The sequence below is a fragment of the Sorex fumeus genome, unplaced genomic scaffold, assembly GCF_029834395.1.
Source record: "Sorex fumeus unplaced genomic scaffold, SorFum_2.1 ptg000070l, whole genome shotgun sequence".
NCBI classification, from domain to species: Eukaryota; Metazoa; Chordata; class Mammalia; order Eulipotyphla; family Soricidae; genus Sorex; species Sorex fumeus.
The window spans coordinates 10,575,489-10,600,101 of record NW_026606127.1 but is presented as its reverse complement, the minus strand read 5'-3'; the positions used below and the strand labels follow the sequence as shown (position 1 = coordinate 10,600,101).

The window sequence follows — 24,613 nt, the reverse complement described above, 5'->3', positions numbered from 1 at the left end:
ACCTGGTAGGCTTCTGCGAGTATCTTGCCCGCATGGCGGAGTCTTTGTTTCTGGTCACTGTTTCTTTTGAGGTACAGAAGCTGCTTAATTTAAGATAGTTCCCTTTGTTTATCTCTGTTTCCAGTTGCATGGCAAGTTGCATGTTATATTTGAAGATACCTTTAGCTTCAATGTCGTGGAGGGATTTGCCGACCTTGTCATCACTGTACCTGAGGGATTCTGGTGTGATGTTGATGACTTTGACCTATTTTTATCTGACTTTTGTGCATGGTGTTAGGTAGAGGTTTGAGCCATTTTTTTTTTTTTGCATATAGCTGTCCAGTTTTTTCTGCACCGTTTGTTTAGAAGGACTCTCTTGAACCACTTCACATTTCTTGCTCCCTTATCAAAGATTAGATGATTATATATTTGAGGGTGTGTGTCAGTATATTCAATCCTTTTCCATTGGTCTGCAGCTGAGCCTTTGTTTCAGTCCCATGCTGTTCTCATTATTATCGTTTGTAGTAGAGTTTGAGGTTGGGGAAGGTGATGCCTCCATCGTCTTTTCCCCAAGAATTGCTTTAGCTATTCGTGTGCGTTTGTTGTTCCATGTGAATTTCAGGAGTGCTTGATCAATTTCTTTGAAGAATGTCATGGGTATCTTTATAGGGATCAAGTTGAATTTTTACAATGCTTCTTGGAGAATTGCCATTTTGACAATGTTAATTCTCCCATTCCATAAGCAGGAGATATGTTTCCATTTCCTCGTGTCATTTTTTAATTTCTTATTGTATAGGTCCTTTACCTCCTTAGTTAAGCTGATTCCAAGGTTCTTGATTTTCTGAGGCACGATTGTGAGTGGGATTGCTTTTTCATGTCACTTTCTTCTCTCTCATTATTTGCATATAAATAAGCCATAGACTTTTGGGTATTGAGTTTATAGCCTGCAATTTTACTATAAAAGTCTATTGCCTCTAGGAGTTTTTTCGTAGAGATTTTAGTATTCTCTAAATATAGTATGATACCTTCTGTGAATAGTGAGAGATTATTTCTACATTTCATACATGAAAAACCCTAAATATCTTTTTCTTATCTATTTTCTATTCCAAGTACTTCCAGTACTACATTGATCAGAAGTGCCAAAATGAATTTTTACTTAGCACATTCTGTCTGTAAATTTCTATGCTAAGAACAGTGGAAGAAACAGTGATATCTTAGTAATTTACAAGTAAATTATGAAGACAGATAATTTAAAAGAATTTCTTTGTATAAATTTCCAAAATGTTTAGCTTTTATTAAATATATTAAGAATAAATCATAGGTCTTGATTATACCGTGAAGATTATTTTCATGTTAGAAGTTACCCTTCTAAAATGCAAGAAAGAGACACATTTTGAAAATGTTGATTATTCGTTCATTCATTCAATGAATGTTTGTAGTCTGGTTGTGCAGTGCCTGCAGAAAGTCAACCTGTACCCTCAGGTGAGTGCATCAACAGTCTGATGGTGTCTTCATGCTTCCCGATAACCTCAAATGGCCACTGTGACTCTTGCTGGCTCCCAACAACTCAGGACTACATTTCCCGAGAAATTAAACTCCCGAAAGATATGTGGGAGCCATGTTAACAAACCACCCCTGGCTCAGCTATACAAGCTAATGGATTGGTCTTGTTTCAGAGACCCATAGACAAATCTGGAAGATATCAACAGTCACAGTTAACCTTGGAACTGCAAAAGGCTGAAGACACTAGGGTAAATCGGAGGGAGGCAGGTTAGTTTGGTGCCCACCCAACCAGAACCCAGTGCAGCCACTTTCTCCCACAATACAAAATCGCCACCATGCCCTCCTCTGGTTTCCAACGTCTCAGGATGGCTCTCACTGAAACATAACAGCTGAAAATTCGGATATGTGTGTTTTGTGACTGAAATCTCCAGGCTTTCTCTGGGCAGGATGGGCATCCTACACTCACTGCCCTGTACTTATGGAAGCCTCAGCAGTCATTTCCATACCTCAAAGCTACTCCAACCTTACCTTCTTACTTTTGTACATGGTGTTAGGCAGAGTTCTGAGCCTATTTTTTTGCATGTAGCCGTCCAGTGATGCCAACACAATTTATTAAAGAGGCTTTCCTTACTCCACTTCACATTACTTGCACCTTTATCAAAGATTAGATGAGCATATGATTGAGGAGAGATGCCAGTGTATTCAACCCTGTTCCATTGGTCTGCAGTTCTGCCTTTGTTCCAGTACCATGCTGTTTTAATTATTACTGCTTTGTAGTACAGTTTGAAGTTCGGGAGGTTGATTCCTCCCATTTTCTTTTTCCCAAGAATTGCTTTAGCTATTCGTGGGGGCTTATTGTTCCATATAAATTTCAAGAGTGTTTGCTCCATTTCTTTGAAGAATGTCATGGGTATCCTTATAGGGATTGCATTGAATTTATACAATGCTTTTGGTAGTATTGCCATTTTGACAATGTTAAGTCTCCCGACCCATGAGCAGGGGATATCTTTCCATTTCCTCATGTCCTCTTTTATTTCCTGAAGTAGCGTTTTGTAGTTTTCTTTGTACAGGTCCTTTACTTCCTTAGTTAAGCTGATTCCTAGGTACTTGATTTTCTGGGGCACAATTGTGAACGGGATTGTTTTTTTCATGTTGCTTTCTTCTCTCTCACTGTTTGAGTATAGGAAAGCCACAAAGAAAGAGAATTTACAAACCGATATCCCTGATGAACATATATGCAAAGATCCTCAACAAACTACTAGCAAATAGAATCCAACTACTCATCAAAAAGATCATACACCATGACCAAGTAGGATTCATCCCAGGGATGCAAGAATGGTTTAACATTCGGAAATCAATCAACATAATCCACCATATCAACAAAAGAAAAGATAAAAAGCATATGATCATATCAATAGATGCAGAGAAAGTATCTGAGATTTATATTTTAAAGATTATACTTGTATATATACAGATATAAATACATAATTGAAAGACTCCTGCATTTTACTTGTATGTTTATTGTGGTTCTATTTTCTTCTTAATTTAGTTATCCCATGAACAATACAAATTTGGACTTCTATATGATTTTCTGTCAATAATTATATTTTTAAACTTTTTTGGAGATTGGTATTCATGTGAAATAATTAAAGATGATCAATATATCCTAGAAATATCAAAAAATCTAAGACAAAGTATGCCATGCATGTATAAGATATATGCAGATAATTTATTTGATTGGCCCCCAGAATTAGTAGAGGGGTTAAAGCACATACCATGCACACAGTCAACCAAACTTATGGCTGGCATCACCAGGAATGACCCTTGAGCACAGAGTCAGAAGTCCCAAGCACCACATACTATGGCCCAAATACCCCACAAAAACAAAAATACAATTTATCACTTATTACTCTAAAATACAAATTCATTATAAAGTCCATTATAAAATCCATTATAATTTGTTTAAATGTATCAAAATTTACAGATTTACAGGCCACAAATAGCACTAATTGCAGACAATGTGAGTAAATACTATTAAAAAACCATCTTCTTGGTCAACAGCAGACTATCTCTTAAATTTGGGGGTTTTCAAAAGTTATATACCAGTTAGCACCATTAACCACTATGTCACTCAAGAATCAGTTATATGTTTTTCTTTTCTTTTCTTTTCTAACTTTTTTGTGGTAGGGGAGCGCACCCAGATGTGCTCTGGGCTCACTTCTAACTCTGTATCCAGAGATCACTCCTGACAGGCTCAGGGTTCCGGGAACTGAACTCAGGTTAGCCGCATACAAGGTAAACACCCTCTACATACTGCACTAACTCTTTTGCCTATATGTTTCTTTTTAATAATGACATGTTAATAAAACATTTTTTTAATTAAAAATCATTTCCAAACAAAAGCAACCGATGCTGGCGCGGATGTGGCGAGAAAGGGACACTCCTTCACTGTTGGTGGGAATGTCGACTGGTTCAGCCCTTCTGGAAAACAGTATGGACGATTCTCAAAAAATTAGAAATTGAGCTCCCGTTTGACCCAGCAGTACCACTCCTGGGAATATATCCCAGAGAGGCAAAAATGTATATTCGAAGTGACATCTGCACTTGTTTGTTCATTGCAGCGCTCTTTACAATAGCCAGAAACTGGAAGAAACCTGAATGACCAAGAACAGATGACTGGTTAAAGAAACTTTGGTACATCTACACAATGGAGTACTATGTAGCTCTTAGAAAAGATGAAGTCATGAAATTTACATACAAGTGGTACAACAGGGAAAGTATCATGCTAAGCGAAAAGAGTCAGAAAGAGAGGGATAGACATAGAAAGATTGCATTCATCTGGGGGATATAAAGTAACAAAATATGAGATTAATGCCCAAGAATAGCTAAGATCAGCACCAGGAGGATTACTCCATAGCTTAGTGGCCAGTCGGACATTCTAGAGGAAGGGGCAGCTCAGACAGAGAAGGGAACACCAAATAAAGGGTGTTTGGAGGATCCTCCCAGGAGGGGAGATGCATGTCGAAAGTGGACTATGGACTGAACATGTTTGCCACTCAATACCTCTTTTGCAGACCACAAAACCCAAAAGGAGAGAGAGAACACAGGGGATTTCCCTGCCACAGAGGCAGCGGGGGATGAGAGGATGTGGGTGGGGGGGATATTATCCATGGTGGTGGAAAATGGGCACTGGTGGAGGGATGGGTATCTGATCATTGTATAATCAAACCCAAGCACAAAAATTTGTAAATCTACAACTGTACCTCATGGTGTTTCACTAATAAAAAAAATTTTAAAAAATCATTTCCAAATTGTTTTTGAAGAAGGCAAAGAATACATGTTGTAAGTGACCATATAAAAGAAAGAAAATTAAAGTAAAGTCCTTGGTAAGTTCTCGTAGTCTTGGAACCATGTTGCCCATGGGGTAGTCAGCTAGCTAAGTCTTCCTTAACTTGGATTTCCCTTGTTCACATCCCTGATACCACTCTTTTCCTCCTCAGATCCCATTCCCAGTAAATCATGTGCTCACCAAATCTTGTTGTTTCAAGCTTTGTTTTCAGAGGAACCCAAATTTCAAGTCCTTCCTTTTGCACTTATTGTCTCTATGTCCATCATTTCAGACTTTTCTCCCAGCATTTTTTCCTCACTGAATACAACTGTCCTTCGAGAGAGTTGAAGCTTGTTAGTTTTAATAGATGACTGGGATCATTTTCCTCTAGCCATACATGAAAGGTAGCAAAACACTTTTCAAGTTGTTCTGTTCCCAGCCAGTCAACTACCCTTGCCTGGGAAAATTGATTAGCAGTTTAGTCTCAGGTCTGTCAGAAACCGTATTTGTTTTCCTCCATTTCCACCAAAGAAGTTACTGGTACCAAGCAGACTTATTATAATATATGTTCCTGTTAATCCACTTGCACTTGGGATCCATGTGAACACCTTCCACCTGGCGTTTATGAACCGTGGTCATCAAGTTTGCTTTTCTGGTGGCATTCTGTTTCTCACTATTCCTCTCCACAGCTAAGTGATGTGAAAATACCATCTTTAGTAAATGGTATGATTGAAAGTTCCAGAAGGAATGCCAGCCCTTTCAGCTTTCAGCTCTCTCGGTCTTATATGTAACCTGTTCTTTGGAACCTATCTTATTTTCGTATTTTTGTTTTGCTTATCATTTACGAAAAACATGTTAACATACTTAGAAAATATCTACCAACTCTCCCATGCTGATCACCAGCTGTCAGTTCCCTACCCTTCCCGGTTTCCTTCCCATACATCCTTCACTCCATTAACTCTCGTAGGACCATCTCTTTCCACCACCACCTTCCAGGCTCAAGGTCAAGCGGTACCAACCCCAAGATTCTACCAGTTTGTGGTTGGTTGAGTGGGAGAATGATGTCATAAAGTAGGCAGTTGAAAGTTAGAGGCAAGCCGATCAGGAGGTCAGATTCCCAAGAGGAAGACCAGATTGGATAGAGAGAGAGGTAGAATGAAGCAGGCTAGGGAGATGGAATCCTACACGACAGTTATAACAGTTTCACCATCCTCAGACTCTTATGTTAGAAAACTACTCCCATTATACTCAAGAGCTTACATATTTCATTAACAAATAAATAAAATTACTAAATAATCATTTACTTTGCACTGTTCACCAACATCATTAGGTTTTATTAGTAGTATATTTTATATAAATTTTACAGCACAGTGGGTAGGCCATTTGCCTTGCAGGAGGCCAACCCAAAGTTTCATACACTCAAGCCAAGTGCTTTAACCCTTAGCCACATAATCAGTCATCAGCCAGTTAGCTTTTAACTACTGATCTTAAGTAAACAATCTGAAAATTAGACAAGTAGATAAAAATCTTCACATCAATATAGACTTAGCAGTAAAACATTTCAATTATGAAAAACTCCAAAATTTTATAGTCACTGAAATTTATTTTTAAAAATCATGCTTGTATATAGACTAATGTAAACACATAATTGAAAGACTCCAAAGAAATGTAGCTTCATTTTACTTGTATGTTTCTTGTGGTTCTATTTCTTCTTAATATAGTTATCCCACGAACAATACAAATTTGAACTTCTATATGATTTTTTTCAATAATTACATTTTGAAACATTTTTGGCCATTGGTATTGATGTGGAATAATTAAAGATGATCAATATGGGGACGGGGACGGAGGCCCAGCTCTGGTCAACCAAGCTGAATGGCTCCTATTACAACCAGGTACAGCCTGCCCCCAAGGGCCTGGGACCCTCTGTGCGCATGCACAGCTAGCTCCACCTCCTAGAAAGCCTGTTTCACCCCTGATCTGCGCGGGATGGGCACGCAGGCCCAGCTCTGGGCAACCAGGCTGAACGGCTCCGATTTCAACCAGGTGGAGCCCGCCCCAAAGGGCCTGGGACCCTCTCTGCGCATGCACAGTCAGCTCCATCGTCGTTCCCAACTCCTCGCTCAGTGCCAGGGACTCTTTCCGGAGCCGCGGCCGCATTAGCGGCCGTGAAATATTTTCCCACTACATATGCCATAGGAACCATAAGCAACCTTCTTCGATGGAAAATTCTCTAGTTTAGCTCAGTCACTAGAAACACAGTAGCCAATAACTCATAAGCCTATCTTAACTCACACTGCATATCAAGCAGAATAGTAACAGTGAATGTTAAGGACTAAACCACAGTTTTCACAATGGTAAAGCAACGCAAAAGCCCACCAAACTTTCTTATTGAAGTGTCTAGCCCAGATGACACCAACAGTACTGCAGTGTTAGACAACCTCTCTGACAAGGAATTCAGGAGGGAGCTACTTAGGATGCTTCGGGAAGTAAAAGAAACAATGGAAAGCAATGCCAATAGAAGACAAGAGGATTTGAAGGCAGAAATAAGGAAAATGCAATCAGAAATGTCAGGCCTGAAAAATCACGCAGGCGAATTGAAAAACTCAGTGGAAGGCCTCAGCAGCAGAGTAAGAGCTGCTGAGAACAGAATAAGTGAGCTCAAAGATGACGTTCAGAGACTCTCCAGAAAAGAACAGAAAATGAAAAAGAGACTCACAATTCGGGAACAGATGGCAAGAGATGATCGTGATGAAGCCAAGAGGGCTAACATAAGAATTATTGGAGTCCCAGAGGTACAGGAAGAAAACCTTGATGAAGAAGAAACTGTCAATGACATCATTGCTACAACGTTCCCAGAGCTGAAGAAAACTTGTGACCATATTCAGGATGCCCGAAGGGTACCAGCTAGAAGAAATCCGAATAAAAATACCCCAAGACACATTCTGATCAAAATGACCAAAACCTTAGACAGAGACAAAATTCTGAAAGCAGCAAGATCGAAGAAAGAAAACTCTTACAAAGGAGCATCCTTAAAATTCACAGCTGATTTTTCTGATGAAACCCTTATGGCCCAAAAACAGTGGTGGGACATAGTGAAAAAACTCAATGAAATAAATGCCTCCCCAAAAATACTTTACCCAGCGAGACTCTCATTCATACTAGAAGGAACAACACACAGTTTCACAGACAAACAAGAGCTCAGGAACTTCATGGACTCAAAACCATGGTTACAAGTACAACTAAATGGGCTACTTTAAGGCAAGACAGGCCTCTCAAATACACCAAATTTCAACAGAACAATGGGACAAAATCCCATAACAATAATCTTTCTCAATGTCAATGGGCTAAACGCACCAAATAAAGATATAGAGTGGCAGGATCGATTAGAAAATTGAACCGAAAATTCTGCTGCCTTCATGCAACACATCTAAATAGTCAAAGCAAACACAGACTCAGAGTCAAAGGCTGGAAAACAATCCTACAGGAAAACAGCTCCCATAAAAAAGCTGGGGTAGCCATCCTAATATCAAACCACATCGATTTCAGAGTGAGGAAGGTCATAAGAGACAGTGAAGGCCATTTCTTATTGATCAAAGGATCTGTAAAACAGGAAGAACTTACAATAATAAATGTATATGTACCTAATGAGAGACCAGCAAAGTACTTAAAACTCATAGATTTGAAAAAGACATCAACAGCAACACAATACTAGTGGGAGACTTCAACACTGCTTTGTCACCTCTTGATAGATCAACCAGACTCAAGCTTAGCAAGGACATACTTCATCTGAGGGAAACAATGGAAGAAAGGGACTTAATAGATATATACAGGACACTTCATCCACAAAAAGCTGAATACACATTCTTCTCAAGCGTACATGGAACATTCTCCAAGATAGACCACATGCTGAGCCTCAAAACATGCCTCCAAAAAATTAAGAAGATAGAGATTGTATCGACAATCTTCTCAGACCATAATGCGCTGAAATTAGAAGGAAATCACATACAAAAACCGAAAACTAAATGAAACACCTGGAAATTAAACAGTGCTCTACTAAACAACGAGTGGCTTAGACAGGAAATCAAAAAGGAAATCAAAAGATTCCTAGAAACGAATGAAAATGAGAACACGAGTTACCAAAACTTATGGGACACAGCAAAAGCTGTGTTAAGAGGAAAGTTTATAGCTCTACAAGCATTCCTCAGGAAGGAGGAGTGAGCACACATAAGTAGCCTAACGTTACAGCTTAAGAGCTTGGAGAAGGACCAAAAAAAGGAGCACAACCCGAACAGGAGAAAGGAAATGATAAAACTCAGAGCAGAGATTAACGAGATGGAAACCCAAAAAAAATCCGAAAGATCAATGAAACCAAGAGCTGGTTCTTCGAGAAAATTGACAAGATTGATAAGCCTCTAGCAAAACTCACAAAGAAAGGGAGAGAGAAAACCCTAATAAACCGAATCAGAAATGAAAAGGGGGTCTTACAACATAAACTACAGAAATTCAAACGATCCTCAGGGAGTACTTTGAGAAACTGTATGCCACAGAACATCAAAACTTCGAGGAAATGGATAAATTCCTAGACTTCTGCAGACTCCCAAGGCTGAATCAAGAAGACCTGGAATACCTGAACAGACCTATCACCGTCAAGGAAATTGAAATGGTAATAAAAAGTCTCTCCACGCACAAAAGTCCTGGTACGGATGCATTCACTAGTGAATTCTTCCAAATCTTTAAAGCAGACTTACTCCCAATCCTCTTTAAGCTTTTCCACGAAATGGAAATATCAAAAACACTTCCAAACAGTTTCTACGAAGCAAATATCACACTGATACAAAAAGCAGACAGAGATACCACAAAGAAAGAGAATTTACAAACCGATATCCCTGATGAACACATATGCAAAGATCCTCAACAAACTACTAGCAAATAGAATCCAACTACTCATCAAAAAGATCATACACCATGACCAAGTAGGATTCATCCCAGGGATGCAAGGATGGTTCAACATTCGGAAATCAATCAACATAATCCATCATATCAACAAAAGAAAATATAGAAAGCATATGATTACATCAATTGATGCAGAGAAAGCATTTAACAAGATCCAGCACCCCTTTATGATGAAAACCCTAGCCAAAATGGGTATAGAGGGGACCTTCCTCTACATAATTAAAGCCATCTACCACAAGCCTACAGCAAGCATCATCCTCAATGGGGAAAAAATGAGAGCGTTCCCTCTAAGATCAGGGACAAGACTAGGATGCCCACTCTCTCCACTGCTGTTCAATATAGTACTGAAAGTACTTGTAATAGCGATTAGGCAAGAAAAAGATATTAAGAGCATTCAGGTAGGAAAGGAAGAAATCAAGCTCTCACTATTCGCAGATGATATGACAATATACTTAGAGAACCCAATAACTTCCACCAAAAAACTCCTAGAAACAATAGACTCGTATAGTAAAGTTGCAGGCTATAATATCAATACCCAAAAGTCCATGGCTTTGCTATATGCAAACAGTGAGAGAGAAGAAAGCAACAAGAATAAAACAATCCTGTTCACAATTGTGCCCCAGAAAATCAAATACTTAGGAATCAGCTTAACTAAGGAAGTAAAGGACCTATACAAAGAAAACTGCAAAACGCTACTTCAGGAAATGAAAGAGGACATGAGGAAATGGAAAGATATCCCCTGCTCATGGGTTGGGAGACTTAACGTTGTCAAAATGGCAGTACTACCGAAAGCATTGTATAAATTCAATGCAATCCCTATAAGGATACCCATGACATTCTTCAAAGAAATGGAGCAAACAGTCCTGAAATTTATATGGAACAATAAGCCCCCACGAATAGCTAAAGCAATTCTTGGGAAAAAGAAAATGGGAGGAATCAACCTCCCGAACTTCAAACTGTACTACAAAGCAGTAATAATTAAAACAGCGTGGTACTGGAACAAAGACAGAACTGCAGACCAATGGAACAGGGTTTAATACACTGATATCTCCCCTCAATCATATGATCATCTAATCTTTGATAAAGGTGCAAGTAATGTGAAGTGGAGTAAGGAAAGCCTTTAACAAATTGTGCTGACATCACTGGACGGCTACATGCAAAAAAATGGGCTCAGAACTCTGCCTAACACCGTGTACAAAAGTAAGATCAAAGTGGATTAAAGACCTCAACATCAGACCAGAAACCATAAGGTACATTGAAGACAAAGTTGGCAAAACCCTCCATGACATTGAAGCTAATGGTATCTTCAAAGATGCCACGCCACTGTCTGAACAAGTGAAAACAGAGATAGATAAATGGGACTTTCTTAAACTAAGAAGCTTCTGCACCTCCAAAGAAACAGTGACCAAAATACAAAGACAGTCTACAGAATGGGAAAGGATATTCGTCGAATACACATCTCACAAGGGGTTGATATCCAGGATATACAAAATACTGGTTAAAATCCACAAGAAGATAACATCCAACCCCATGCAAAAATGGGACAATGAAATGAACAGAAACTTTCTCAAAGAAGAAATCCGAATGCTACAAAAGCACATGAGAAAATGCTCTACATCATTAATCATCAGGGAGATGCAGATCAAAACCACAATGAGATACCATCTCACACCTCAGAGACTGGCCCACATTCAAAAGAACAAAAGCAACTGATGCTGGCACGGATGTGGCGAGAAAGGGACTCTCCTTCACTGTTGGTGGGAATGTCGACTGGTTCAGCCCTTCTGGAAAACAGTATGGACGATTCTCAAAAAATTAGAAATTGAGCTCCCTTTTGACCAGCAATACCACTCCTGGGAATATATCCCAGAAAGGCAAAAATGTATAGTCGAAGTGATATCTGCACTTGTTTGTTCATTGTAGCACTCTTTACAATAGCCAGAAACTGGAAGAAACCTGAATGCCCAAGAACAGATGACTGGTTAAAGAAACTTTGGTACATCTACACATTGGAGTACTATGTAGCTCTTAGAAAAGATGAAGTCATGAAATTTACATACAAGTTACAACATGCAAAGTATCATGCTAAGCGAAATGAGTCAGAAAGAGAGGGATAGACATAGAAAGATTGCATTCATCTGGGGGATATAAAGTAACAAAATATGAGATTAATAGCCAAGAATAGCTGAGATCAGCACCAGGAGGATTACTCCATAGCTTAGTGGCCAGTCGGGCATTCTAGAGGAAAGGGCAGCTCAGACAGAGAAGGGAAAACCAAATAAAGGGTGTTTGGAGGATCCTCCTCCCAGGAGGGGAGATGCATGTCGAAAGTGGACTATGGACTGAACATGTTTGCCAATCAATGCCTCTTTTGCAGTCCACTACACCTACAAGGAGAGAGATAACACAGGGGATTGCCCTGCCACAGAGGCAGGAGGGATGGGGGTATGGGGGTGGGGGGGATATTATCCATGGTGGTGGAAATTGGGCAATGGTGGAGGGATGGGTATCTGATCATTGTATAATCAAACCCAAGCACAAAAAATTGTAAGTCTACAACTGTACCTCATGGTGTTTCACTAATAAAAAAATTTTTAAAAAAGATGATCAATATGTCCTAGAAAAATCAAAAAAATCTAAGAAAAAGTATGCTATGCATGTAGCAAGTATCATGCTGTTTTAATTATTACTACTTTTAGTAAAGTTTGTGGTTCGGGAGGTTAATTCCTCCCATTTTCTTTTTCCCAAGAATTGCTTTAGCTCATCGTGGGGGTTTATTGTTCCATATAAATTTCAGGAGTGTTTGCTCCAATTCTTTGAAGAATGTCATGGGTATCCTAATAGGGATCACATTGCATTTGTACAGTGCTATTGGATGTATTGCCATTTTGACAATATTAATTCTCCATATCCATGAACAGGGGATATTTTTCCATTTCCTCGCGTCCTCTTTTATTTCAAGAAGCAGCGTTTTGTAGTTTTCTTTGTACAGTTCCTTTACTTGCTTAGTTAAATTAATTCCTAGGTAGTTGATTTTCCGGCACACAATTGTGAATGGGATTGTTTTCATCTTTTTCTTCTCTCTCACTATTTGTGTATAGTAAAGCCATGGACTTTTAGGTATTTATTTTATACCTTTAACTTTACTCTCGAGTGTATTATTTCTAGGAGTTTCTTGGTAGAGGTTTTATGGTTCTTTAAGTATAGTATCATATCATTTGCGAATAGTGAGAGCTTGATTTCTTCCTTAACTATTTGCATGGCCTTAATCTCTTTTGCTTGCCTAATTGCTATTGCTAGTATTTCTAGTACTATGTTCAACACCAGTTGAAAGAGTCGGAATCCTTATCTCGTTCCTCATCTTAGGCAGAACGCTCTCAGATTTTCCACATTGAGGATGATGCTTGCTGTATGCTTGTGCTAGCTGGCTTTAATTATATTGGGGTAAGTCCCCTCTATCCCCAATTTGGCGAGGGTTTTCATAATAAACGGATGCTGGATCTTGTCAATTGCTTTCTCTACATCTATTGATATGATCATATGAGTTTTTTCTTTTCTTTTGTTTATATGATGGATTATGTTGATTGATTTCCGAATGTTAAACCATCCTTGCATCGCCCGGGATGAATCCCACCTGGTCATGGTGTATGATCTTTTTGATGAGTTGTTGAATTCTATTTGCTAGTATTTTGCTCAGAATCTTCTCATCCGGGTTCATCAGTGATATCGACCTGTAGTTTTCTTCTCTCATGGTGTCTTTGTTTCCATTTGGTATTAGAGAGAGATGGGCTTCATAGAAACTGTTTGGGAGAGTTTCTGTTTTTTCAATTTCCTGTAAAAGTTTGAGAAGGACGGGCAGTAGATCCTCTTTAAATGTTTGGAAAAATTCGGTAGTGAATCCATCTGGACCTGGCTTTTGTTTTGGGGAAGATTTTGATTACAGTTTCAATTTCATTTATGTGACTAGGTCTATTCAGCTATTTTATATCTTCTTGACTCATCTTTGGGAGATTATAGTAATCCAGGAAGTTATCCATTTCTTCTAACTTCTCTTTTTTCTTGGCATACAGACTTTCAAAGTAGTCTCTGATGATCTTTTGAATTTCTTTGGTTTCCATTGTGATATCTCCATTTTTATTTCTGATTTGGTTTATTAGTGTTTTCTCTCTCTGTTTCTTTGTGAGTGTTGCTAGTGGTTTATCTACCTTGTTTATTTTCTCAAAGAACCATCTCTTGGTTTCATTGATCTTTCGGATTGTTTCTTAGGTTTCCATGTCGTTGATTTCTGCTCTAAGTTTTAGATCTCTTTCCTTCTGCCCGATGTAGGCTCCTTTTCTTGATCCTTTTATAAGAACTTGAGCTGTGAAATAAGTTGCTTAAGTGCATCTTTTCTTCCATCCGTAGATATGCTTGCAGAGCTATGAATTTTCCCCTTAATAGGGGTTTAGCTGCATCCCATAAGCTCTGGTAGTTCGTGTCTTCGTTCTCATTTGTTTCCAGGTATCATTTGATTTCTTCCTTGACGTCCTTCCTGACCCACACATTGTTCAGCAGTGACTTGTTTAGTTTCCAGGTGTTCGATTTGGTTGTCCGTGTCTGTGTGTGATTCACATCTATCCTCAGTGCATCATGGTCTGAAAAGATTGTTGATACTCTTTGTATCTTCCTGATTCTATTGAGTTATGTTTTGTGGCCTAGCACATAGTCTATTTTGGAAAATGTTCCATGCGCACTGGAGAAGAATGTGTATTCTTTCTTTGGGGGTGTAAAGCCCTGTATGGGTCTATAAGTCCTTTCTCTTCTATTTCTTCATTCAAAGCCAATGTTTCCTTGCTGAGTTTTGTTCTTGTTGATCTATCCAGAGGTGATAAGGCGTTGTTGAAGTCTTCATCTACTATTGTGTTGCTAGCACTGTCCTCTTTAAAATCTGTTAGCAGTTGTTTTAGGTATCTAGCTGTTCCTTCATTAGGTACGTATACATTTAAGAGTATGATTTCTTCCTGTGGAATGTATCCCTTGATGAAGAGAAAGTGGCCTTCGCTGTCCCTTCTAATCTTTTTCAGCCTGAAATTAATGTTGTCGGATACTAGTGTGGCCACCCCAGCTTTTTTGAGGGAGCTGTTTGCTTGCAGGATTGTTTTCCATCCTTTCACTTTGAATCTGTGTTTGCTCTGATTGTTCAGATGAGTTTCTTGTAGACAGCAGAATGCTGGTTTCAGTTCCTGAATCCATATTGCCACTCTGTGTGCATTTAGAACATTGACATTAAGGGAGATTATTGTCACGGGGTTTTGTGCCATCTTCCTTTAGGAGTTGATTTACACGTGTTTTCCTTCTTATCTTACAGGAGCCCCTTTACTTCTTCTTTTAGATTTGGTTTTGAGTGTATGAAGTTCCTGAGTTTGTGTTTATCTAAAAAGTGGTGTATCGTTCACATCGAATTTGAGTTAGAGTTTAGCTGGATACAGTATTCTCGGTGAGGCGTTCATTTCTTTGAATTTTTTCACTATATACAACCATTGCCTTCGGGTTTGGAGGGTTTCCACTGATAGGTCTGCTGTGAATCTAAGGGGTGCTCCTTTGTATGTAATTTCTTTCTTTGACCTTGCTGCTTGTAATATTGTGTCTCTGTGCACAGCATCCATCGTTCTTACTATGATATGCTTGGAGTGTTTTTTCTGGGGTCTCCTTTAGCTGGTACCATTCTGGCTCCTTGGAATTGGATGTCTGCTTTCCTTAACTCTGGGAACTTTTCAGCAATGGTTTCTTTTACTCTAGCTTTTTCATTGGGGTTGTTTCCCTGTCCTTCTGGTACTCCAATGATTCTAATGTTCTTCCTCTTGGCGTCATCCCCTTGGTCTCTGATTCTCCTTAGAGCCATTTTGAGGTCTTTTGCTATTGCTTGTTCTTCCCAGTGGGAGTTATGTTGCTCATCTTCAAGCTCGCTGATCCTCTCTTCAGCTGCACTTATCCTATTGCTAAGGGCACTTACTGAGTTTTTAATTTCATCCACTGAATTCTTTATTTGTGACTCTTCTTTTTGTAGCTTTTTAAAATTCTGTTCTCTTTTTTTCCTGTATTTTCTTGACTCTCTGTTCTATTGTTTTTTCATTTCTTATTTTAGTCATTGGATATCTCTTCCATTGATTCTTTGAGTAGATCCTTGAACACCCTCGGCATTTTATCCTGGAATTCTTTATCAATGAGAGTGCAATTGTGGACAACCTCGATTGAGGATTTTTCTTTTCTTCATATTCTCCTTGTGGTGGAGATTTGCGCTTTGGAGGAGGTACTTTTTAGTTTTGAGCTTTTACAGCATATTTCATACAGGTCTTTTGTTAGAAATGGAGTAGGAGAGTGGAATGTTGTATTCTAGTAGAGGTGGTCAGAAATTTTTAGTTGGTATTAGGTGACAAAGTGAGAGATGAAAGTCCTGAGTGCCCAGATTGGGAAATATAACTGCGGCTGGCCACCCAGGAGAAGGCCACGCCCACTTCTGGGAGGACACACTCCCTATATGGTGGCCATGCCCCTGGCCCATACCAGGGTCACTCCCACCCAGGATCCTGGAATGTAGGAGGAGCGATGGAAAATCCCATGGAGCTGCCTCAGGTGTCCCCTTCTGGAGGGTGTCCAGTTCTGCAGGAAAACGCGGGGGACTGGGGGTGAGGAGTGGTGAACCTGGCTTGTGCTCCCCCTACCCACCTGGAGGGGAGGGGCTGATTAGGTGATGGACAGTCCCAAGGAGCTGCTGCAGGTGTTCCCCGCAGGTGTCCCCCTGTGGAGGTTGTCGAGTTCAGCGGGAAAAGGCACGGGGCTCTTGTTTTATTTTTACTTTATGTTCCAATCTTAATGGTATCACCAGCCACTCAGTCAACCTAGCTAAACCCTAAAGTCTCTTCCACTTTCTCCTGCACAAGTCTCTGCTTTCTGACAAAAGGGAGGACCTCAGAATGCTGACATAAATCTAATACCCAGGGCCGCAGGAGATAGTGTAGTGCTTATGGAACTTGTCTCACATGCACTCAATTTAACTCCCAGCACCACATGATTGCCAGAGTATCAAAGGCTGTATAGCCTCAGAGGACCCCAAGCACCATGGCCACGTTTTCTGAGAATTGTCTGTAGGGCCCGCACACCTCCTGAGCATTGCTTTACAGACTCTCCCAGCAACCAAAACATACCTAATGCCCCAGAAACATGTACTTGTCTTAAATAGGGAGCCTCACTTGAGGTGAGTTTCACAAGGAAATATTGCATGAAAACATAAATCAAAGAGCAGGGGAGACAGTGTAAATCATGTGAGTACAGATCATATATTTGGTGAAATGTGTTAAGATTCAGATGCCCTAGTCTTCGCACCAGGGATATTCATTCAAAAATGCCCCAATATACTGGAAAAGTTCTAGAACATTAGATGACTGAAACTCAATTATGAGCAACTTTGTAACTGTTTATCTCTTAGTGATTCTAATCGTTAAAGTAAATTTTAAATATACCCATCAAAGTAACCTTTTTACCACTAAATGGGAAAGATACTTTCTAATACTTATCCTCACCAAAATCTCAACAGAGTGTGACACTTGCCAGGAAATGTCCTCCCTTGCATTTTCTCATGATACTTATTAGTACTTAACTCTTCTGTTTCTTCCCTTTTCTCATGCCAAATCTTCGCATCTCCCTTGCAAGCTCCTGAAACATTATCCATTCAACATTGATGCACTTTGCCACTGCTCCTCTTGACGTCTTGTCCACGAACTGATTCTAAAACATAACATAGCTGCAATTACAGTATTCATGCCAAAGACAGTCATTGATATATCTTTGGGTTTAGCTTTCTACAAGCTATTGGCACACAGGTGAGTAACATTTTTTTCCTACAGTGAACACAACAATAGTTATGCTGGGTTTTAAAGTTCCATCAGTATTTTTAATGTTTTATTGAATATCTGTGATATAGACCATTACAAATCTATTCATAATTTGCTTCCAGTCATACAACGATCCAACTTCCATCCTTCCTCTAGTGTACATTTCCCAAAACCAATATTTCTGGTTCCCTAAAACCATCCCCCAACAAACTACCCCCACCCCCAGCCTGTCTCTATGGCAGGATCTTTAATTCTTTGTCTCTGTCTCCTATTTATTTTGTGCATTAAGGGTCTCATACAGGTACTAAGAGGTCATCATGTTTGTTGGAATTTAGCATTTTTATCAGGAAGGTAAGGTTGGAGTAGCTTTGAGGTATGGAAATGACTGCTGAGGCTTCCATAAGTACAGGGCAGTGGGTGTGGGATGCCCATCCTGCCCAGAGAAAGCCCGGAGATTTCAGTCACAAAACACACATATCCGAATTTTCAGCTGTAATGTTTCAGTGAGAGCCATCCTGAGACGGTGGAAACCAGAGGAGGGCATGGTGGCGATTTTGTATTGTTGGAGAAAGTGGCTGCACTGGGTTCTGGTTGGGTGGGCACCAAACTAACCTGCCTCCCTCCGATTTACCCTAGTGTCTTCAGCCTTTTGCAGTTCCAAGGTTAACTGTGGCTGTTGATATCTTCCAGATTTGTCTATGGGTCTCTGAAACAAGACCAATGCATTAGCTTGTATAGCTGAGCCAGGGGTGGTTTGTTATCATGGCTCCCACATATCTTTAGGGAGTTTAATTTCTCGAGAAACGTAGTCCTGAGTTGTTGGGAGCCAGCCAGAGGCACAGTGGCCATTTGAGGTTATCGGGAAGCATGAAGACACCATCAGACTGTTGATGCACTCACCTGAGGGTACAGGTTGACTTCCTGCAGGCACTGCACAACCAGACTAACAAATATTCATTGAATGAATGAACGAATAATCAACATTTTCAAAATGTGTCTCTTTCTTGCATTTTAGAAGGGTAACTTCTAACAGGAAAATAATCTTCATGGTATAATCAAGACCTACGATTTATTTTTAATATATTTAATAAAAGCTACACATTTTGGAAATTTATACAAAGAAATTCTTTTAAATTATCTGTCTTCATAATTTACTTGTAAATTACTAAGATTTCACTGTTTCTTCCACCGTTCTTAGCATAGAAATTTACAGACAGAATGTGCTAAGTAAAAATTCATTTTGGCACTTCTCTTCAAAGTAGTACTGGAAGTACTTGGAATAGAAAATAGATAAGAAAAAGATATTAAGGGTTTTTCATATATGAAAGGTAGAAACAATCTCTCACTATTCACAGAAGATATCATACTATATTTAGAGAATACTAAAATCTCTACGAAAAAACTCCTAGAGGCAATCGACTTTTATAGTAAAATTGCAAGCTATAAACTCAATACCCAAAATTCTATGGCTTTTTTTATATGCAAGTAATGAGAGAGAAGAAAGTGACATGAAAATGCAATCCCACTCACAATCGTGCCTCAGAAAATCAAGAACCTTGGAATCAGCTTAACTAAGGAGGTAAAGGACCTATACAATTGGAAATTAAAAAGGACACGAGGAAATGGAAACATATATACTGCTTATGGAATGGGAGAATTAACATTGCCAAATGGCAATTCTCCAAGAACCAGTGTAAAAATTCAACTTGATCCCTATAAAGATACCCATGACATTCTTCAAAGAAATTGATCAAGCACTCCTGAAATTCACATGGAACAACAAACGCACACGAATAGCTAAAGCAATTCTTGGGGAAAAGACGATGGAGGCATCACTTTCCCCAACCTCAAACTCTACTACAAACGATAATAATGAGAACAGCATGGGACTGAAACAAAGGCTCAGCTGCAGACCAATGGAAAAGGATTGAATATACTGACACACACACTCAAATATATAATCATCTAATCTTTGATAAGGGAGCAAGAAATGTGAAGTGGAGCATGAGAGTCCTCTTTAACAAACTATGCAGAAAAAACTGGACAGCTACATGCAAAAAAAAATGGCTCAGACCTCTACCTAACATCATGCACAAAAGTCAGATAAAAATAAGTCAAAGTCCTCAACATCACACCAGAATCCCTCAGGTACAGCGATGACAAGGTCGGCAAATCCCTCCACGACATTGAAGCAAAAGGTATCTTCAAATATAACACGCCACTTGCCAAGCAACTGGAAACAGAGATAAACAAAGGGAACTATCTTAAATTAAGCAGCTTCTATACCTCAAAAGAAACAGTGACCAGAAACAAAGACTCCACCATGGGGGAAAGATACTCGCAGAAGCCTACCAGGTTCTCTGAGAGTGAGAACTGGACAATCAGAGTTGCTGTCTTCTAAATAAGATCCAGTCTCTGGATGTTGGCTATTGATGGCATTACATGGATCCAGGGGTAGTTCGTGGTTGTAACACTTAATTACTAGAAGATGGGGGATCTGGAAGGAGGGGGCACAGTCTTGATCTGAGCAGCCATGGAGATCTCATCCCCCGGTCCCGCACATTTGGGTTCCTCTTCCAGTTCCTTCATGCATGAGGCTCCGTCAAGCTTGGGAAGAGTGGTCTTAAGCGTACCTATGGCTGGTTGCAGAGGTCTTCAGCTGCCGGGGCTCTGCTCAGTGCGGTGAGGGAATCTCACCACGCCACCTCCAAGAAGCCCCAGTGAGGAAAGCCAGGTGCGAGGTCAGGAGATTGTTGTTTTAGACATATTTGGAATTAATTTTAGATCGAAAAGTACACATCATTGAAAATACTTATGTGCTTAGTAATAAATTACTACACACTTGTTCAATCACGTCAGAGACCTCACTCTGCTCAGAGAACTAGATTTTTAATTACAGATCCGTTTTGACCATGTGTCATTACTGAGAATCACTATCAGTAGATATGAAACTCACTATACAGAAAGATGCACACAGGTTACTATGAGTCATCTATGTTGTTAATGTGAGTTGGCCATTAAACTTCACTGAGACCCTTTGTTCTGTCCTTTATAGGAGCCACATGATTCTCACCTTCCGTTCAAGTTGAACTTGTAATAAGGTGGAATGAAATCATCAATATGCTTCTCACCTCATTCTTCAGGAGAAAAATCCTACATACATTCAAGGTGGTCAAAGTGCAGACAACACCATCCACCTTTTCCTGGAGATGTATAGGGGACTGAGGTGAGAACAGCAAAAGGCTCTAGTTTAATGGTCTTAATTAAGGTTTCAGGGAACGACATTAAACAACCTCATATACCATCTTCCAAAAGAATTATTTTGTAAAACTGATGCCTAGGGTATGGTAAAAGATAATATGGTAAAAACCATATTTTTCTTTCTGGGACATTAAATTTCTAAATCTATTTATGCATGCTGCTTTGAAATACATTCCTTGATTAGGAATCATTGTCTGCCATAGGAGTGAGGAAGGACAACACTCAAAGTAATAAGAAGAGAAAATATGGAAAAATTAACTCCTACTAAGTTTAACACATTTACTAAAATTGAAATGATAAAATGATGAGCATGGTCCTTGCACAGAGATGATATGCAAACTTGTAAAGCATTCCATATTTTTGTTGCAAGAAGAATGACCAGGTCTACTTTAAGCTAAGAAAATCCCCACAAGTACAAAAATTCTACATAAAGAGAGCACAAGTCCCCATCACAACAATCTCTCTCAATGTCAATAGACTAAATGTGCCAATTCAGAGGCACAGAATAGGAAGATGAATTAGAAAACTGAAACCAACGATCTGCTGCCTGCAAGAAACACGTCTGAACAATCAAAGCACCCATGGGCTAAAAGTAAAAGAGTGGGAAATAAGTTTTCAAGAAAATATCACCTCCACAAAGCTGGAGTGGCCATACTAGTATCAGACCACATGGACTTCAGGCTAAAGGTTATCAGAGACAGTGAAGGTCATTTCTTAATGATCATGGGATATGTACATCAGAAAGAACTCACCCTCCTCAATGTATATGATCCTAATGACAGACCAGCAAAATACTTAAAAACAACTTCTAATTGACTTATAGAAAAACATTGATAGCAACACAATACTAGAAGGAGATTTCAACACTTCTTTGTCACTTCTCCATAGATCAAACAGACTGAATCTCAGCAAGGAAATCTTTTCTTTAAGGGAAGTAATGAACAACCATTGGCTTAGAAAAGAAATCAAAGAGGAAATAAAAAGTTTCCAGAAACAAATGAGAATGAGGACACAAGCTGCCAGAACTTGTGGGACACAGCAAAAGCAGTGTTAAGAGGAAAGATTATAGATCTGCCAGAATTCATCAGGAAGAAAGAAAGGGCCTACATGAATAAATTAGAGCTCAAGATTTTGGAAAATGACCAAGAAAAGTAGTCCAAACTAGGCTGGAGGAAGGAAATAATAAAACTTGTACCAGACATCAATGAGCTAGAATCCCAAAATACAATCCAAAAGAACAATAAAAGCAAAAGCTGGTTCTTTGAGAAAATAAATAAGATCAATAAACCATGAGAAGCCTCTCAATGAAACAAAGAGAAAGAATTCTAATAAATCGAATCAGAAATGCAAAGGGGAGTATCCTAATAGAAAGTACAGAAATCCATAGGATCATCAGAGATTATTTTGAGAATCTTTGCAGCACGAAATGAGAGAATCTTGAAAAAATTTGATAAATTATTGGATTCCAATTGCCTCCCAAGGCTGAACCAAGAAGATTTGGAATACTTGAACCTATCACAAACAAGGAAATTGAAATGATGGTCAAAAGTACACCTGCAAACAGAATCCATGGCCCAGATGGATTCAATATTGAACTACTTCAAACCTTTAAAGAGAAACTGCTTCCAACATTTTTAAGATTTTCCAGGAAAGTGAAGAAACAGAAATACTCCCAAATAGTTTTTATGATGCAAAGATCACCCTAATACTCAAATCGATAGAGATACCACAAAAAAAGAAAATTACAGACCTATTTCCTTGATGAATACAGATACAAAGATTTTCAAGAAAATACCAGCAAAGAGAATCCAGAAACTCAACAAAAGATCACACACTATGACCAAGTAGGTTTATCTTGGGGATGCAAGGATTGCTTAACATTCTCTAGTCAATCAATAGAATACACCATCTCAATAAAATAAAGATAAAAGTCATATGATTATATCAATAGATGTAGATAAAGCATTTGATAAGATCCAGCACCCATTCATGATGAAAAACTCTCAACAAAATTGGAGTTGAAAGTACTTTCCTCAATCTAATCAAAGCAAATTACCACAAACCCACAGCAAGCATTATTCTCAAGGGGGAAAATCCAAAGTCTTGGAGCAGAAATCAATGAAATAGAATCCCAGAATACAATCAGGCACAAAACAAGTTACCCACTCTCACCACTCCTATTCAACATAGTACTTAAAGTACTTGCCATATGATTTCGGTAAAAAAAAAAAGATATCAAGGGCATCCATATAAAAAAGGAAGAACTCAAGCTTTTACTATTTGGAGATGACATGATACTATACTTATAAAATCCCAAAGAATCTACAAAAAAGCTCCTGGGAACAACAGATTTGTTTAGAAAAGTAGCATATTACAAAATCAATATCTGGTACTCCATGGCTTTCCCATATATTAATAATGAAAGAGAAAAAAGAGATAGAGAAAAACAATCCCATTCACAATAATACCTCAGAAAATAGAGTATAATAGAATCAACTAAAAAGGTTAAGGAACTATACCAAAAAAAAAACCTACAAAACACTACTTCACGAAATAAGAGAGTATTATGAGGAAATGGAATCTCATCCCATGCTCATGGATTGAGAGGTTTAACACTGTCAAAATGGCAATACACTCCAAAGCTCTATAAAGATTTAATGCACTTTCTATAAGGATACCCATAACATTTTTCAATTAAATAGATTAAACACTCTTGAAACTCATACAAAACCATAAACTCCCATAAAGAGCTAAAGCAATCTTTGGTAAAAAGAAGAAGGGAACACCTTCCCCAACTACAAACCCTACTACAAAGTTTTAGTAATGAAAATATCACGATATTCAGATAAAGACAGACCTAAGATCAATGGAATATAGTCAACTATCCTGACGCTGGCCCTCAGATTATTATTACCTAATCTTTCTTAAAGGCTCAAGAAATATGAAGTTGAGCTAGGAAGTCTCTTCAGCAACTGGTGCTGGGAAAACTGGACAGCAATATGCAAAAAAAATGAACTCAGACCTCTTTATAGTGCCAGGCACAAACTCAGAATAAAATGTATTAAAGACCTCACTATCATACTTGAATTCTTAAGATATATGGAGAAAAATGTGGGAAGATCCCTTCATGACATTAAAGCTAAGGGAAACTTCTAGAATGAAATACCACTGACCAAGGAAGAGGAAGTGAAGATAAACAAATGAGACTACATTAAACTAAGAAGTTTCTGCAACTCAGAAAAAATGGTGACCATGATCGAAAGACAGTCCACATAATGGGGAAAAATTATTTATGCAATACCCATACAATTAAGCTCAAAATTCTGACTCCTGTATCATTAAGAACACTAAATAGTTCCCGTGAATTTTATTCTTCTTCACATATATTTATTCTAAAATATTTTAGATTTACTTTTAAACCACAGGTAAAAAGGTAAAATTATGTTTTTTTAAAAATAAAAAATAATCCCTATACATACCCAGGTGCGACCCAAAAAACAAAAAAGCAAGCAAGGAAGCAAGCAAGCAAGAAAGAAAGAGAAAAATTAAAAAATAAAAAATAATGCCGTTTGCAATGCTAAGGATCAATCCCAGATCATCATTCTTTGCGTTTTTGGGTCACACGTGGCGATGCACCGTGGTTACTCCTGGCTCTGCACTCAGGAATTACTCCTCACGGTACTTGGGGGTACCATACAGGATGCTGGGAATCTAA

The 24,613-nt window shown here is 38.8% G+C and overlaps 1 pseudogene; it reads left to right on the top strand.

The window, feature by feature from the left end:
- Positions 1 to 21,166: 21,166 nt before the first annotated feature.
- Positions 21,167 to 21,260, top strand: LOC130037122 (uncharacterized; annotated as a pseudogene).
- The last annotated feature ends 3,353 nt before the right edge of the window (positions 21,261 to 24,613 follow it).